The 17216-nt window shown below is 41.0% G+C and overlaps 1 pseudogene; it reads right to left on the reverse strand.

Moving 5' to 3' along the window:
- Positions 1 to 7426: 7426 nt before the first annotated feature.
- LOC119516683 lies at positions 7427 to 8463 on the reverse strand (annotated as a pseudogene).
- Positions 8464 to 17216: the final 8753 nt, after the last annotated feature.

A 17216-nucleotide genomic window follows, 5' to 3' on the forward strand; every position in this document is an offset into this window, starting at 1 on the left:
ATCCTATGCTTTTTCTGTAAATCAAATTAAATCCAATTCCAAACCCTTAGTCAAATAGAATAGGAGCTCCTCACTCATGCCACTATTGAACCCTTTCCTTAGGATAATGCAAAGGTTCTAGGGAGCTAGAAATTATGCAGGCAAAATGCTTGATTAGGCCTCTCTTGTCTTGACCCACAGGCTCCCCTGAGGTTCCGCAGCCCCAGGCTGCAGGCTACCTCATTCCCAGGAACTCTGAACAAGCCTCCATTTCTCCTCTGAGATCCTGACATTTCCCCAGCCTTTGGCAGGGGGAGAGTGGGGGGAGCCTCAGCTACTTATGGTTCCCCTCAGCACTCTTCCCAATTTTGAGAACTTTTAGTGTATGTTTTTTGCCCATCTCCCACCCACTCACATGTGTCTCTCTCCTCTCCCTTCCCCACCAAACAATGCAAATCTCCCTTGAAGGAAAGGAGCACACAACTCTGGCTATCCTTTCTGAGTAGGGGAAGGAAAACACAGAGAACACTCAGATAGTTTTTTCTTTGGGATAATTCCTTAGCAGTAAAAAGAAAAAGAAAATACAAATTAATATCTCAACAAATTAATCTACCACAAATAGCTACCATTTCTTAAGAGATCGCTGCATGGCAGGGGCTATCAGAAGCCTTTTACCCATGAGATGGATACAATTATTATACCCCATGTGCCAGTTTGAATGTATTATGCCCCCAAAACGCCTTTATCTTTGATGCAATCTTGTGTGAGCAGACACATTAGTGTTGATTAGATTGTAATTCTCTGAGTATTTCCATGGAGATGCAACCCATCCAACTGTAGGTGATAACTCTGATTAGATAATGTCCCTGGAGGTTTGGCCCCACCCATTCAGCATGGACCTTGATTAGTCCTATATAAGCTTGCTACAGCCAAGAGCAACACTTTGAAGAATGCACAGGAGCTGAGAAAGGAGCTGCAGCTTACAGAGCAACATTTTAGAGACAGCCTTTGAAAGCAGACTTTTGCTCCAGAGAAGCTAAGACAGGACAAATGCCCTAAGAGCAACTAAGAATGACATTTTTGAGGAGCTGTAGCCTAGAGAGGAATGTCCTGGGAGAAAGCCATTTTGAAACCAGAATTCTGGAGCAGATGCCAGCTATGTGCCTTCCCATTGGCCACCTTCCAGTGAAGGTACCCGATTATTGATGCCTTACCTTAGACACTTCATGGCCTCAAGACTGTAACTGTGTAACCAAATAAACCCCCTTTTATAAAAGCTGATCCATTTCTGGTGTTTTGCATTCTGGCAGCATTAGCTAAGTGGAACACCCCATTTTATAGGTGAAGACAATAGAGCTTAGTGAGGTCAAATATCTTGCTTAGGATGACAAGGCTCCTAAGTGACAGAATCAAAACTCAAGCTCAAGAATGTGTGGCTGGAAAGTCTAAGTTCTCTTCACTCTACCATATAAGGGAAGTAGTCCTTGCCCTCTAGAGTCCAGACCAGTGGTTTCTTTTCTTTTTCTTTTTAAGTTAAAAAAAAAAAAAACACCTTAATTACAGACTCTGTGTTAAATAATAAATCCAAGAAGAAATTTACTCTTTGCCTCCTAAAAATCAAATCAATTTTCATGTCTTTGTCACCTTCTAGAGCTTCTTATTTGCATATTTAATTTTTACATATTTACCGTAATATCATAAGTAGAATTTTATACTCTACATTTTCTCTTGCCATTATATTTGCCATATTCTATATATTTTTTTATTTTATACATATGCACATAAATATATTTCTACAGTATTGGGTTTTTTTTCTCTCTCTTACAATACCCTTGCTCTCTCCCTGTGCCCACTGCTCACCACACACAGAAACAATTACACCTGGGTGTGTATCTTCCCACATCTTTCTCCAGAGTCATACAGTCATATAATAACACAAGTGTGGAGGGATCGGCCATTGTTTGTCTTATGTATTTCCTACAATGTGTAGTTTTATGTACATATAATCTTCCAAAATATGTATTTTTACTTATTGCTATACTTTAGCACCATACATTATGAAAATCCTTCCTGATCAATTGATATGGCTTAATGGCTTAATAAGATAATCCATAGAACAAATATTCTATAGTTTATTCAACCTTTCTTCTATGGATGGGCATTAACTTTGTTTATTCTTTTTGGGTGCAACAATGTTATAAAATTTCTTGTATATGTATATTCTTCTGAACAGGTGCTTTTATTTCTATGGGATAGATTCCCAGGAGTAGGATTTCTGGGTGAAAGGATATGTATTTATTTTAACTTAATAGCAATTGCCAAATTGCTTTCCAAATGACTACAAAAATGTATACTTTTACTGGTGGTGTACAAGAGTGGAGGGCCCTCATTCCAAATGCTAGCATAAGGACAACTCACCTCCAGAAACATCCATCTGGTAGGTATTGGGAGGGACTCAGAATTTTTCCAATGCTTTATATGTAATTTTAATAGCCAGTAATGTTTGGGAGCCACAGGTTCACCCCTGCAGGTCTTATCATGAGGAAGGAGGGGGACAGACATGAGGGTAGCCCTTTGAACAGGGCTCTCAAATTTAGACTTTTCATGTTTTAATTACCAAAAATGTTATAATAATGTTTTCATCACCAAATAATGTTTCATGTTTTAATTATGTTATAAGTAATAGAGATACCTTGACAGTAGTGAAGAAAAAGAAAATATCAATCATTTAATCTTAAAACTTGTATACCATAACATGGCCACCTCACCAGTAATATTTATTTTTAGTAAATTTTTAATTAGCTGAATTTCATGGTATAACAATACCATCTGTGATGAATATTTTAACTTCAGTTAAGTCTATAGCTTATGTGTGACATATGGCCATCATTCATATTGTAATTGGAACGATTTCAGTGATGTAATTTTTTTTTGAAAAGCCCACCATTCAAAGCAGTCAAAAAATACTTCAAAGATTCTAATTTTTCTGGATAGAGAAACAAATTGTTGCATTGTATTGGAGGAGGTGATTGAAATTATTTGCCAGAAGTAAAAATTGAATATATCATGTGTTGTAAGCCTGTACTGGCTTTTCGTCATTCTTTTCCTCCTTTTTCTGTTCTTTTCTATTTTCTCTCTCTTAAAAAAAACTTACTGAGACCCTCAAAATAATGGGCGTGCAGCCCTTCTTACCTGAGAGGCTCCCGCCTTCCACCAGCAGGTAGCAGGTCCACCAGGTCTTCAGCGGGGGCTGCTGTATTACCACTATTGACCACTAGGGGCCCTCTGCTCCCCTGGCGTAAGCGGAGAGAAAATGCCTTTTCTCTTTTCCAATTTTTCTAATAGAAATAAACTTCATGGGTATTTTCAAAAGAAAATCTCCAGATAAATCAAGGGAAAATAAAGAGAAATAAACAAAAGACGCTCCAAACATTAAAAATGGTTTCTGAGTTTATTCTGGCTAAAATCTACTCCGGGTGTCTTGATACAATTGACTGGGCACACAGCTGGGTTCCTAAACCTCCTGGTCTGAGAAAGCCCAAGCCAGCGATGACATTAAGTTGGTCATGATGTGAGGTTTTGCAGGAACCTCGCTGCCTCCCAAAATTTAGTTCTTAATCATCTCTCTCGGCATGACCTTGGGAGGAGTCTCCCAGGCCCTGCCTCTCCTCCCCGAGGAGTTCCTCCTCTGCAGCCACCCTGACCGCTGCCCCTCCCTCCATCGGCCCAGAGGGGCGTTCTCCTGGGCTGCTCGCCCCAAGCTGACCTGTGTTTCCTTAGCCCTCTCAGAGCTCTCTCTGACTGCCAGCATTGGAAGTCCCGGTCTCTTCACCCGGTGCCCTTGTTAATATCTGACTTCACTCTTAATCTCCACCCACTGTGGAGTCACAACTAGCCATAAACCTGGGGCAAAGTAGGGATCAGAATCCAGGCCTTCTCATTCCCAATCCTGTGAACTGCCATTTACACCATCATCTCTCCTTCAGAAGGACGTGCATGGGGTGATACAGACAACAACAAATCAAAGGTAAGAATGGAAAGGGATGAACTTAATATGCTAACAACAGGAAAGGATCTTGAGTTCTAAAGCTGAACCAAATACGTGCACAGAAAAAAAAAATTCATCTATGCTTTCTCAGCTGGATCAAGTTTTTATTGCAAAAAAAAAAATTGATTTTCTCCAGCTTGCATAGTACTGGTTTTCAAGAATTCACGTTTTAATCTCACAGGTTACTTTCCATGTACTCTGGATTTAGATTCCACTGCTGGCCAAAGCCAATTGCTAAACGGCAACTAGAAATTAGCACCACAGCAAACTGACAAACAGCTGAGGCAAAGCCTCCTCAGGATGAAATTAGAAAGCAGGTGGGAAAGTGCTGTTTATGTCTCCGACGTTGTCTCCTATTCCATAGGGTCTTTCTCTCAGCAGGTGGTCAATTAAGTAAAAAATTATTGCTTTAAGTTTAGCACAGCCATTTTTTCACTTTTTTTGGTGGGGGGCGGTTGGGGGGGGGGGAGCTGCCCAGCATTCATTCATTCCCCATTCTTTTTAGGCAAGAATACTTCCTAGATGGTGCTGTGTATTTCCTATTGCATCCTACTTTTTTGTGATATAAAATTAATCAGATCTCCATCAAGCATTCACCTATGATTTTAGTAACCACTGATAACCATTGCCTTAAACCCATTATTTCATTAAGGGATGCGAAATGGTGATTTTAAAATTCTATTCTTCTATTAAGGAGAACTTTACCTCAACTATTTGGTTATACACCATTCCTATAGGAAAGGTTTGATTTTTTTATTTTTCAGTTTTCAGAGTCATGAGTTTGTTGCCCAGCAATCACCAATGATGACCAATCAATTTTTTTAACTATAAATTCAAAGACTTGAGTATTCATTGAAATTATTATTTTTGATATTAAAAAATGTCCCTATAGGTTAGCTCTTTTTTTTTTTTTTTCAGGGGCTCAATACAAATTTTTAATTACATGTCAAAGACTTTGTACAGTGAAACAGTGAATATTCACCATTAATATTCACAAGAGTCCACAGTACATCTGCATTTTCATCCCCTGGTCCCTCAATACTCCAGGTTTCCTGTCTTGCCCAATCTTCCAAGTTTCTTACACAGTTTTGGTGACAGACCAATACATCAAAAAATTTCAGAGGTCTGGTATCTGGTTCTGGTGAACAGAAGCTCATGGTACCATCCCCATTAAGACATGTTTGAATAAAACCCAACCCAAGTTCCTAAATTATTAAATGGGAAAGTGGGGTCCAGAGGTCCTTTTGACAATACACACATCATCCTTTAAAACCCTACGTGCTGTGTGAGAGAGGGGGAGGAGGGGAGGGAACAGGTGAAAGGCTATGAAATACTGTACAAGAAAAATAAAACAAGGAAAGGAGAGTCTGGGATGGATAAACATCCTAAGACATAAGAGGCCAGAGCTTATCTCCTCCTCCATGATACTTCACCTACTTTGCAATAGTTGGTAAGGATTGACGACAAGTCTCTAGGGAGGGGAAGGTGTGTGGAGCTGAGAAAACCAACCTTGAGTGGTCTTGGTAGAATAAGCTTGAAAAGGAGGGAAGGCCCCTTGCTTCTATTAGATTGTAGTTCTTAAGATAAAAGTGTGGCTGAGGGGCCAGAAGATTCAGAATGATTTGTGGGCCCAACCCTTTTGATGGTCATTCATGAATAGAAACTGGAGGACTCCCTTGACAAAGTGAAAGACAGGACAAACAAAAGTAAAAATAAAGGTTAAGTGAAAATGGGGAAAAAAAAAGCCCTCAAAGATAAAAGATCAATATGGGCGGTGGTGGTGTGAAGGTAAAGAAATGTGGTCTTCAGATTCTGCTCTGGCCAGAGAGGAAGAATATGGTGCTGCCATAAGAAATATCAAGGCTTCGGGTAACTAGCACCTTTCAAATTGGCACCATGGCCTTTCCCAGATGGTGGGACCAATAAAGTTTGAAGGATGATCCAAGTCAAATGTCTCAAGCAGAAATGAAAGGTTTTTGACGTGCTTTCTTCTCATTCTGTGTGCTGCCCCTCTCTGCATGCAACACAGGCATGGTGAAGGGTCTGGGCAAGAAGGATGAGGCAGAGGAGGAGTGCCCAGCTCCCAGCTCCTGAGGAAAGCGTCAACAGATAATCTCGGCAGTATCAGGCTGGTGAATGCAGTAGTCCTTGTATTGGGTAACTTCTTTACTCTCTTCCAAGCATCCCTCCATAAGGTAACATTACTGGGATGACTCTTCGCATCCAGGAAGAACAAAAATAAACAATTCTGCATCTCGGAGATGCCCACGTAAGAGAGCATGTTTCCATGAGTCCCAGTGATTGGGGCCTATGTGTTTATGTCCAGGGCTGCCTGGGGCTGAAAACCTCCATTGCCTTCTCCTAGGCTTGGCTCAGCTAGCCTGGGGGAGATGAACTGGGGCACATGCACCCTCTCGTCACTTTGCAAACCAACTACTCTCTCAACCTGACCTTTCAGAATAGTATTCCAGGTCCAGTGTGCCCCAGACAGCCTAATCTACTTAGAACTATGCTCACCACTGTGGTCATCTGGACCAGGAAAAGCCAACAGCTTATACTGTGCTGGGGCTCTGGGACCGAAGGGATATCGAAGGGATAGGAAAGTGGGATTGAAGAAAAAGCTACATTATATGTTCCACCTGTCTGAGGAGGGGGTGAGCTCCAACTGCAGGATTGGCATTTTAGCAGGACTAAGACAATAGCTTGTTTCACAGATGTTTAAAAAAATAAAAAACATACACACACCAAAATAAAGTATCAACCCCTCCCCCCAACCTAATAACTCCTCCAAAGAGTGCTCTGGAGAACCTGAGGTTTTTTGCTGCTCCTTTTCCTGGTGCAAAAGTGCTGGTACCTTTCTCCAACAGTAAGGGAAAGCAGTAGTTTGGTGGGAAACTCAGTCCCAAAATAAAAATAAGCCTAAGAGATGAAGCAGGAGAGGGCTGATGTGGAGTCTGGGCTGTAAGCAAAAGAGGAAGAACCAGTGGTGGCAAGCAAGTTCTATGTACAGCTCTTCTCAGGATCTCGGGGATACAGGTGGAGGGGAAGCCAGAAGAAGGTTTACCAGGTGGGAGTTTCCTTAGGGCAGGATCAAGTACAGGGACTGTGTGAGGGAGCCCAGTTTGGCAAGAGGATTAAAAATAGGGAGGGCAGGGAATCCAGGCTTGGAGCCTCTTCAGCAAGAGCGGTTCAAAGTCTCTGTGACTGCCCCAGACAGGCCACCTGGTTCAAGGCAGGGCTGGGTGTGTGGTGGGGGCATGTGGAGAGGATGCTATCCTCCTCCTTGCTCTGCCCCTAACCCAGTGTAGTGTGGGAAACAGCAGGATTCTCTCCCTACTACTGGTTACCGGTGTCTTGAGTCCACTAGCTCAGGTTGGAGGCTGAGCTTCTTGAGGCTCTGGTAGCCCACCACAAGGACGATAGTGGAGGGTGTGGCTGAGATGATTCTGGCTGAGAGGCCCTTCATGAGGCCTCAGGGTCCCTCCTCTGTCATCAGCTGCCTGAAGGTCAGGATGATGGAATTCTTGCCCTCAACCTGTACGCGGGTTCGGGTGATATCCATGGGATTGGTGAGGATGGAGGCAGTGGCTGCAGCCAAGGGCCCCGAGACAGCTTGAAAGACAATGTGAGGGCACTCCTTAGGACAGATGTACAAGAGCTGCTCTGCATAGAAGTGATAGAAGGGCCACCAAACAGCGCTGTTTGGGATACAGGTAAGCAGTGAAGCCACGTAGCCTCGGTAGAAGCCTCGAAGCCCATCAGCCTGCAGAATCTGCCTGATGATGTCCTTGGTTTGGCCAAAGGCAATCACCCCTCATCCCTCTAGGTTGCCCCGTACCTGGAAGCGACCCATTTTATCACCCTTGCGCTGCATCATCAGGTGCTGGGAGACTACATCAATTGGCACCGTGATGCTCTGGGCCACCAGGGAGGCTGAGCCACCAGCTACCAGTGATTTGACTGTGTTGCTCTGGCTGTACTCAGCCACAAACTTCCGAGTAAGCTCATAAGTTGTGACATAGCACTGGCCAGAGATGAGGGTGAAGGTGCTGACCAGGAACCCCCGGTAGAGGCCGGTGACACCATCTACCCACAGGATCTTGATGAAGGCGTCAAAGGTCCCATGGTACAGACTCTTGCCCTTCTGAACCTGCAACCGGGTGTGGATGAGAGTGAATGGGTAGACACTGACACGGATCATCATGGTCATTGCCACACCTAACAAATAGAACTTCTTCTTGTCCAGGTGTTCCCACTCAATGATCTGGATGTTGCGTTTGTCCTCCATTGTACCTGAAGACCTTCTCAGATCCGGGCGGTTCCCCGCGTCTGAGGCGAACTCCAAGCCTGGACCGCTAGGCCTCAGCACCCACCCTACCCTCCGTAACCGACGGCTGCCGGTCTCCGGTCGCATCTTCCATCTCGACTCGGGTCCCCGTACTCAGGTTTGCTCTTGTATATTTTGAAATGACCCCATTGGTCTTTTCATTTCTGGCACAAAATGTTCCAGACTCATTTAATCCTCTTCCTGGCCCAGAATTGAAATAAGCTGTTTCTACAAAGACCCTTAGTTCCTCTTAATGATAAAAGGTATTTAGAGACTATATCTGGTTGCCAGGGGTGTTCATTGCTACAGGGGTACTCATCGCTTCTGGGTTGTCATTTCTTCCTGGCCTTTTGAGTGAATAGAGTTAGCAAATATGTACTTTTTAAGAGAAAAAAAGCATGAATTCATACTGAATTCATAATTTCCAATTCAAATTATTCTTTACAGGTTTTTACTTAACCTCTTCAATTTTATACTTGATCTCTTTTTTCTTCACTAAAATCTCAGTTCCCACAACATAAGCATAATTAATTATTTGCTTTAGCCTTTATAATACTTAAAATTGTTTCAAACAGTAATATCTAATTACCACTGAAATAAAATGACTAAATGAGGTTAAGACTTTCTTGAGGTTCTTTTTGTCCTTAAAACATATCCCACTAGAGAAGTATCATTAGAATACCGTATTTTAAGCTGCAGAATTGGAAGATGGCTTCACAAAGACATCCCACCCTAATCCCCAGAAACTGAATATGATGTCACTCCTATGATGATATTATATTATATGGTACAGTTGACCTTAAGATAGGAGGATTATCTGGGTGGGCCTGTTCTAATCACACGAGCCTATAGAAGCAAAGTACATTCTCTGGCTGGCAGCAGAAAGAAAAGCCAGAGAAATTCAGAGTGTGAAGGGCATCAGTGTTCTGCTGCTGATTTTGAAGATGGAGGAGGCCATGTAAGAAGGAACACAGGCAGCCTCTAGGAGGAGAGAGTGGTCCCTGGCTGGTGGCCGGCAAGCAAATGGAGATGTAGGTACTAGGACTGCAAGAACTGAATTCTGTTACCAACCTGAACAAGCTTGGAAACACATTCTTGCCTCCTGATAAGAGCCCAGCTTGGCCAATATCTTGACTTTGGCATTGTGAGTCCATGAGCAGAGAACCATTTGAGCCCACCTGGGCGTCTGCCTATACTGTGAGACAGTAGATGGATGTTGTTTTAAGCTAGTAAGTTTGTAGTAATCTGTTTCCTAGCCATAGAAAACTAATACAGATATTATGCCACCACCTTGATATTTATTCTAGTTTTTCTTCAATTTTTAGAGATTTTTTTCTTTTTGAATTAACTCTTCAATTTTGTAAAACCTATAATTAGTTTCAAAGTCAAAGTCATACAGCAAGAAACATTCCCAGAAGTCTCGCTTGCTTCTCTGTCCCCTCTGTTTCCTCTCTTCCTTTATTGGAAACCATCATTTTATTAGATTTTTGGTTTGGCCTTCCTTTTTCTCATTTTACAAATATAGGCAAATACCTATATATTCATAAATCTTCCTTTTCTCACAGAAAAATAGCATATAATAAATACTCCCACAACTCGTTTTTCACTTAAAAATACATCTTGGAGGTCACTTCATTTTTTTAGTTTCCTAGGCTGCTCGGGGATGTCTTAAACAATGGGAGTTTAATGGCTCCACTGTTTTGAGAATAGGAAAAATTCCAAATCAAAGTATCATTAAGGTGATGCTTTCTTCCCAAAGACTGGCATTCCGGGGCTGGCTGCCCGTGAGCCTTGGCCCTCGGCTCCCCCGTCACATGGCAATGCACATGGCCACCTCTCCAGGGCTTTCTCTTCTCTTCTGGGTTTCGCTGATGTTCAGCTTCTGGCTGCTCCCTCTGTGGCTTTCTCTCTTCCCTCTGAATTTTATTCCACTTATAAAGGGTTCCAGTAACAGGATTAAGACCCAGCCTGGGCCACACCTTAACTGAAGTAACCTCATCAACAGGTCCTACTTACAATGGGTGCACATTCACAGGAAAGGATTAAGTTTACGAACATGTTTTTCTGGGGTACATACTACTCTAAACCACCACACTGCGTAATAGTTTATAGAGACTTTTTTTTCATTCCTCTGTGCTATTGAATCATATTTTATTCAACCACTCCCCTACTGACAGACATTTGTGTGTTTTCAGTCTTCTTTAGTTATAAATAACACTGCCTTTTAGAAACAGCAGTTTGTATTTGGGATAGCTTCCTAGAAGTGCTACTATTCTAGATCAAAGGGAAATGCAAACATAATCCTGCTGTATCTTTCCAAATTGCCCTTTCTAAGGGCTATATTCTTTTACATTTTTTTCCAGAAATGTATGAGAGTGCTTATTTCCCTATAGCTTTCCAAAGAATCAATCATAAGTGAGATATGGTATCTTAGTGTGCTTTTAAAAACTGTTTATTGAAATATAATATACATAAAGTTCACATAAGTGTACAACTCACTAAATTTTCACAAAGTGAATATATTTATACAAGTAGCACCCAGATAAAAAAAAACAAAAACAGAAAATTACTACCACCAATCCCCTCGTGTTCCTTTCCAGTATTACCCATCTCACTATTCCCACTAAACTGACTTCTAATAGCAGAGATTAGTTTCACCTCTTTTTGTACTTTATATAAATAGAATCATACAATATATACCTTTAGAGTCTGTTTTTAAATTTTTTATTAATTTTATTTACAAACACTCCATATCCACTGAACACACTCCCCCTTCTCACATCCCCTAATAAGTTGCATTCTTCTTTTTGTCTCTGCAAATTCGGAATTTTTAGACATCTCTTAGAAGTAACATCATATAATATTTGTCCTTATGTGTCTTGCTTATTTCACTGAGTATAGTATTTCAAGTTTCTTCCATGTTGCAGCTTGTTTCAGAACTTTACTCTTTATTATGGCCGAATAATATTCCGTTACATGTATGTACCACATTTTGTTTCTCCATTCATTTTTGATGGAAGCATGGGCTATTTCAACCTTTTGGCTATTGTGAATAATGCTACTATAAACATTGGTGTACAAGTACCTGTTTGAGACCTGTTTTCACTTTCTTTGGGTATACACCTAAAAGTGGAATTGCTGGTTCATATGGTAATTCTATATTTAACTTTCCAATGAATCACCATATAGCTTTCCGTGGTGGCTGCACCATTTTGCATTTTCACCAATAATGCACTAGAGTTCCAATTTCTCCATATCCTCTCCAACATTTGTTATTTTCCATTTTTAAAGTAATAGCCATCCTTGTGTGTATGAAGTATTTTTTTTCTTTGTCTTATCACTATGCTTGTGAGATTCATCCACATTACAGTTTGATGTTGTAAGACATTCATTCTCATTGATGTATTGTATTCCATCTTGTGAATATACTACAATTTATTCATACATTCTATTATTGATAGGCATTCAGGTAGTTTCTAGTTTGGGGCTATTATAAGCAGTGCTGCTATGAACATTGTAATGCATGTCTTTTATGAACATTTATACAAATTTCTGCTAGGAGTAGAATTGCCAGGTTATAGGATTTATATGTTTAGATTTAGTAGATAATGGTTAACATTTAGGAGATAATAGTTAACATTCAGTAGATAACAGTTAACATTGGTTGTACAAATCTCTACTTCCAAGAACAGCGTATGAAAGTACTGTTTGTGCCACAGCCTTGTCAACACTTCGTCTTCTTGTAGTTTTCATTTGCATTTCACTTATTGGGAGTGACACTGAGCACTTTTACATATGTTTACAGAGCATTTCACATTTCTTTTTCTGTGAACTCTCCTCATCATTTGCTCATTTTAAATTAGATTTTTGGTATTTTGCATCTAAATTTTAATAGCTTTTCATATATTAGAGATATTAGCCTGTGCTGGTTATTACCTGTTTGCCACCTTCCCGCTGATCCACCTGTCCTGCTCTGTGCCCTGGAGGCTGACCGCGGCAGATTCCATCACCTGGACTCCCCTGTGGGTTGGCTTCAGGTTGGCTGTGGCCAGCAGGAGGGACTGGCAAAAGAATGGAGGCTGGGAGGAGAGAAAGGTCTGGCGATTTTCCCCTTCTTTTCCTGCTTAACACTATCCCTCCTTGAAAAAAAACTCCCATCAGCAGTTCCTCCTCCATCCACTCAGCTCTCAGTGGTCTCAGAGCTCTCAGCTCGGACAGCAGTATCTCTTTTCCTTGCCTCTCCTGCCCTGGGGTTGCTAAGGGGCATCCTGACGATGCTACTTAGTCTCTGGGTGTTTTGCATCCCTAAACCCTGCCCATGTTCTTTATGCAATCCCTTCATTAAAATCTCTTTATTTGAGCCATTTGGGAGTGAATTCTGTTTCCTGCCAGGATCTTAATTGTTACACACTCCTTTGTCTGTGATACAAGTTGCAAATTTTTTTTTCCCAGTTTGTCATTTTCCCTTTAAGTTTGTATATGGTATTTTTTCATGCAATTATTTTCAAAACTTTGTGTAGTCAAATTTATCTTTACTATTATTACTTCTGGAGGGTGACTCATAGTTAGGAAAGTTTTCCCCACTTCCAGGTCAGAATTAATCCCTGTTCTCTTCTGGTACTTATTTGGGTTTCATTGTTTACATTTAGATCTCTGATCACTTTGGGAGTTAACCTGTGCACAAGGTCTTAAATCACCTCCTGGGCAAAAATTTAACTGGTTTGGTATATGCTATTTTCTGGGGAGAAAGAGACATAATAATGGTGGAATTATTATAATCTCTTATATTCCTATTCATTATATTACAGTTTACAAAGCAGTTTCAAATAATATAATAATAATAATATCAATGATAATAACTAACTTTCATTGAGAGCTTAGTACATTCTAGACATTTTATAAGCATTATATCATTTAATTCTCATAACTGCTCTATGAAATAGGTCCTAGTAACATTCTTATTTTCCAGATTTAGAAAACAAGGCTCAGGGAGGTTAAGTAACTTGCCTAACATTACTCAGTCAGTTAGTGCTGGTGATGGGATTTGGACCCTGGCAGTCTGATGCCAGAGTCTCAGCTTTCAAATAAGGAATATTTTTACCATACATAACTCTCATGAAAATTCTGTGAGGTGGGTTATTGTCATCCCATATTGCATGTATGAAAACTGGGATAAGGGAAAATTAAGTGAATTACTCAAAGCTTTCCATTTTATTCTGGGAGATCTGAGTCTGGCTGAAACCCAGATTTTGGATCTGGGAGGCCTGGGTTTTTGACTCCCTGACTTCTGTGTCCCACACCTAACCAGGCCACCCGGGTCAGGTACAACAGATTGCCATCAGATTTAAGGGAGCCAAGCCGAAGGGGCAACAGGGTGGAAAACAGGTAATCCTGACTTGGTTAAGCAGCTGCCGAAGTGTGACTGCTGCAGGAGCCCAGGGTTTCCATTTAGGTTGTGACAATGAAGTGATGACTGATAACATAGTAATATTGAGTTCCTTGGGAAAGCTAACAAAATGTGTGGCAGCAAGCAAGCACTTTAACTTAACAATATGATGAAAATGTGTTTGAATGCACTGAAAGTACTCAGCAAGTCTTAAATTAAGGCACTCTTAGGGGACACAGGAAAGCCTAAGGAAAAGGGTCCAGAAAATGTGCACTAAATTGGCAATTGGCTTGGCATAGAGGTGGAATGTATTGTATTGGGATATACGGGTATTTTTCATCAATTCAAACACATATTTTTTTCATTTTTCCTCTCTGAAATCAAGATGTCTCAAACACTCAGTGATATCTTGGGTTCAATGAAAGCTGTATATAAATAAAAGTCTGAATAAAAAACACACAGCCATCCTGACAGGTCTCATCACTTTAAATTTATGATTGTGAACTAATGGGCCCTTAAGGCTGACTTTCTACAATTATACTCTGTTTCTCTGTATTATTCATTCACATAATTTTCTGGATGATATTTTCACAACTTCTTTTCTTACTCTGAATTCTCATTTTCAATGTAGGCTTTTTACTTTGCTTCCTACTTCACTAAGAAAACTGAAGCACTCAGAGTCCCACCACCACATGTACCCCCTACCGAGTCTGGGCTTTCCCACCACTACCGCAGGTCCGTGTCCCTACGTGAAACCAACCCTCCACTTGTGCACTGGATCCCATCCATCTTGCCACTTAAGGGCATTTCTCTAGCAATTTTCTCTCTCCTACACCATCAATTTTTTTCTTTCTACTTGATAATTCCTATCAGTATTAAAACATGATCTTTTTGCTTCTATTTTAGGAAGTTAAAAAAAAAAACCCTCTCTTTTCCCCACTTTCCATGCCAGACAATACTCCATATCTTTCCTTCCCTTTGACACAAAACTCTTCAAATGAGTTTTCTGTACTCATCCTGTTTCTCTCCTTCTAGTAGCTCCTAAACTCACTCTGATCAGGCTTTTGCCCACATAACTCCAAAACACTCTTGTCAAGGTCCTCAGGAACCTCTACTAAATCCAAGGATGGATTCTCAGGTCTCCCAATGCTTGACCTGTCTGTGGTTGATCCTCCCTCCTTGGTGACATGCTTTCTTCATTTGGTCTGTGGGACAGCTCACTTCTCAGCCTCCTTTAGTGGGTCTTCCTCTTCTTCTCAATCGCTCGATATTGGAGGCCTCCAGGGCTCAGTCCCGGTCCTCTTCTCTTCTCTAGCTACAATCACTTCCTTGGTGATATCATCCCAGTACCACAGCTCTAAAGACTATCCATATGCCTCAAACAATGTAGACATGTTGCCTCTTCTCTGTGATTGGAAAGCTCTTCCCCTAGATGTCTACTTGGCTGATTCTTTCCTTTCCTCCAAGTTTTTCTCAAAAGACGTCTTCTCAGTGAAGCGCTCCTTTACCACCTTATTCAAAATTCCAAGTTCCACCTCTACTACTGACATTCCGTTTTCCCTTCTTGGTTTTATTCTGTTTCTTAGTACCTATTACAATATAAAATATAATATATTTTGCTTTTTTATTGTTTGTCTCTCCCACCCAAATGTAAACTCCATGAGGGCAAGAATTTTTGTCCGTCTTGTTTACTGCCATATCCTTAGTGCCTAGAGCCTGCATATAGTGAGTACTCAGGAAGGATTTGGTGAACAAATGAACAAACAAAGTAATACTATTTCAATACGTCCACCATACCAGATGATGTAATGAGGTGGTAAGACACTTGATGAGATAGAAAAGATAATCATGAATGTGACATGATATATATACAGAGCCACAACCTACATTGGTGAATCCAATACCATGAGTGGCATTGTTGACAGTGAGGTGATTTTCCAAAACAGTGAACAACTCTTGGTGATGTTCAAACAAACCAAAGTACAGTCTTCCCTCCATTTACATAATCATTGCATTCCCAGACAACTCGGTCTACAATAAAACCATGCAAAAAATCTTTGTGTTTATGTGTAAAATATGTTATAAACAGTTTTTTATAATTATGAACAGTTCTGTGGGCCATTCAAAAGTCATGTGTGAGGGGAATTGTTCTTTCTGTGCAGCATGGTTCCATACACTGCAAGACACCTGGCCCTCCTGGCCCCCACCTACTAAATGCCGGGAGTGTGTTCCAATCATTGTGACCACCAAAAAATGCCCCCAGATTTCCAAAATATCCTGCTGAGAAGCAGGATGTTTTGAAAGCACAGATGCTTTTGAAAAGCAGGATATTTTGATAGCACAGATGTTTTCTGCTCTGTGTAAGAGAGAAATAAACCCATACTGGTTTAATATTAAAAAAAATATATGTTGGCTCCTGATCAGTCTTGGGGTACATTAGTTTCAGGGAAGGCTTCATTCAGGGATCAAATGATTTAGCCAGAACCTAAATTCCCCTATTCTTCACCACCCACTCCCCCTTTCCTGTGCTGTGTTTCCTAAGTTGTGGTTTCACTCAGTCAGTACCTCCTTGTGGTGGCCAAATGACTGCCAAAAACTAGTGTTACAAGCTTCTTTATTTACAACCATAGAAATGAGGATGCCAGGTTAACCAGTATTTTCAGCACAAGGTCCTTGAGGCTTCACTCCACTGGAGAGGTTTGGGGTGTGTGTCCATCCCCGGACCAAGCACTGTGGCTGAAAGGGGACAGGAACTGCTGATTGGCCGAAGGCAATCAGAGCCCACCCCCAGATCTGGGGTGGGAGAGGGCAGGGGAGTCAGTTCTAGGCAGACCGTGTATCTGACCCCCACGGGGAAGCAATGATTTACTAAAGAGCATTTGAGGGTATGCTCCCTGCAGAAGGAATGGCTGCTGAACAGCAAACAGCAGCTATCCACAGTAGGTAAAGAGTCAGCACATCTGGAACAGAGCCTGCGACTCAGCATTTTAACAAACTCCCAGCGGGTTCACTTTATTTTTAAACAGCTTTACTGAGACATAATTTGCATGCCATGAAGGTATACAGTTCACTGGTTTTTAGCATATTCACAGAGTTGTTGGACCATTACCGTAATCTAATTTTAGAATATTGTCTTCATTTCAAAAGGAAACCTTGTACCTATTAGCAGTCATTCCTCATTCAGCAGGTTTTCTGTTTCTATAAATCTGCCTGTTCTGGACATTTCATATAAATGGAATTGTATAATATGTGGTCTTTGTGACTGGCTACTTCCACTTAGCACAATGTTTTCAAGGTTCATCCACATCATAGCATGTGTCAGTAGTTTATTCCTTCTTATGGCTGAATACTATTCCATTGTATGGATTTGGGAAATTTTGTTATCCATGTATCAGTTGATAGACATTTCCATTGCTCCCATTTTTTTGGCTATTATAATAATAATGCTGCTATGAACATGTGTGTACATATATTTT

Source organism: Choloepus didactylus, chromosome 2 (genome assembly GCF_015220235.1).
Source record: "Choloepus didactylus isolate mChoDid1 chromosome 2, mChoDid1.pri, whole genome shotgun sequence".
NCBI lineage: Eukaryota > Metazoa > Chordata > Mammalia > Pilosa > Megalonychidae > Choloepus > Choloepus didactylus.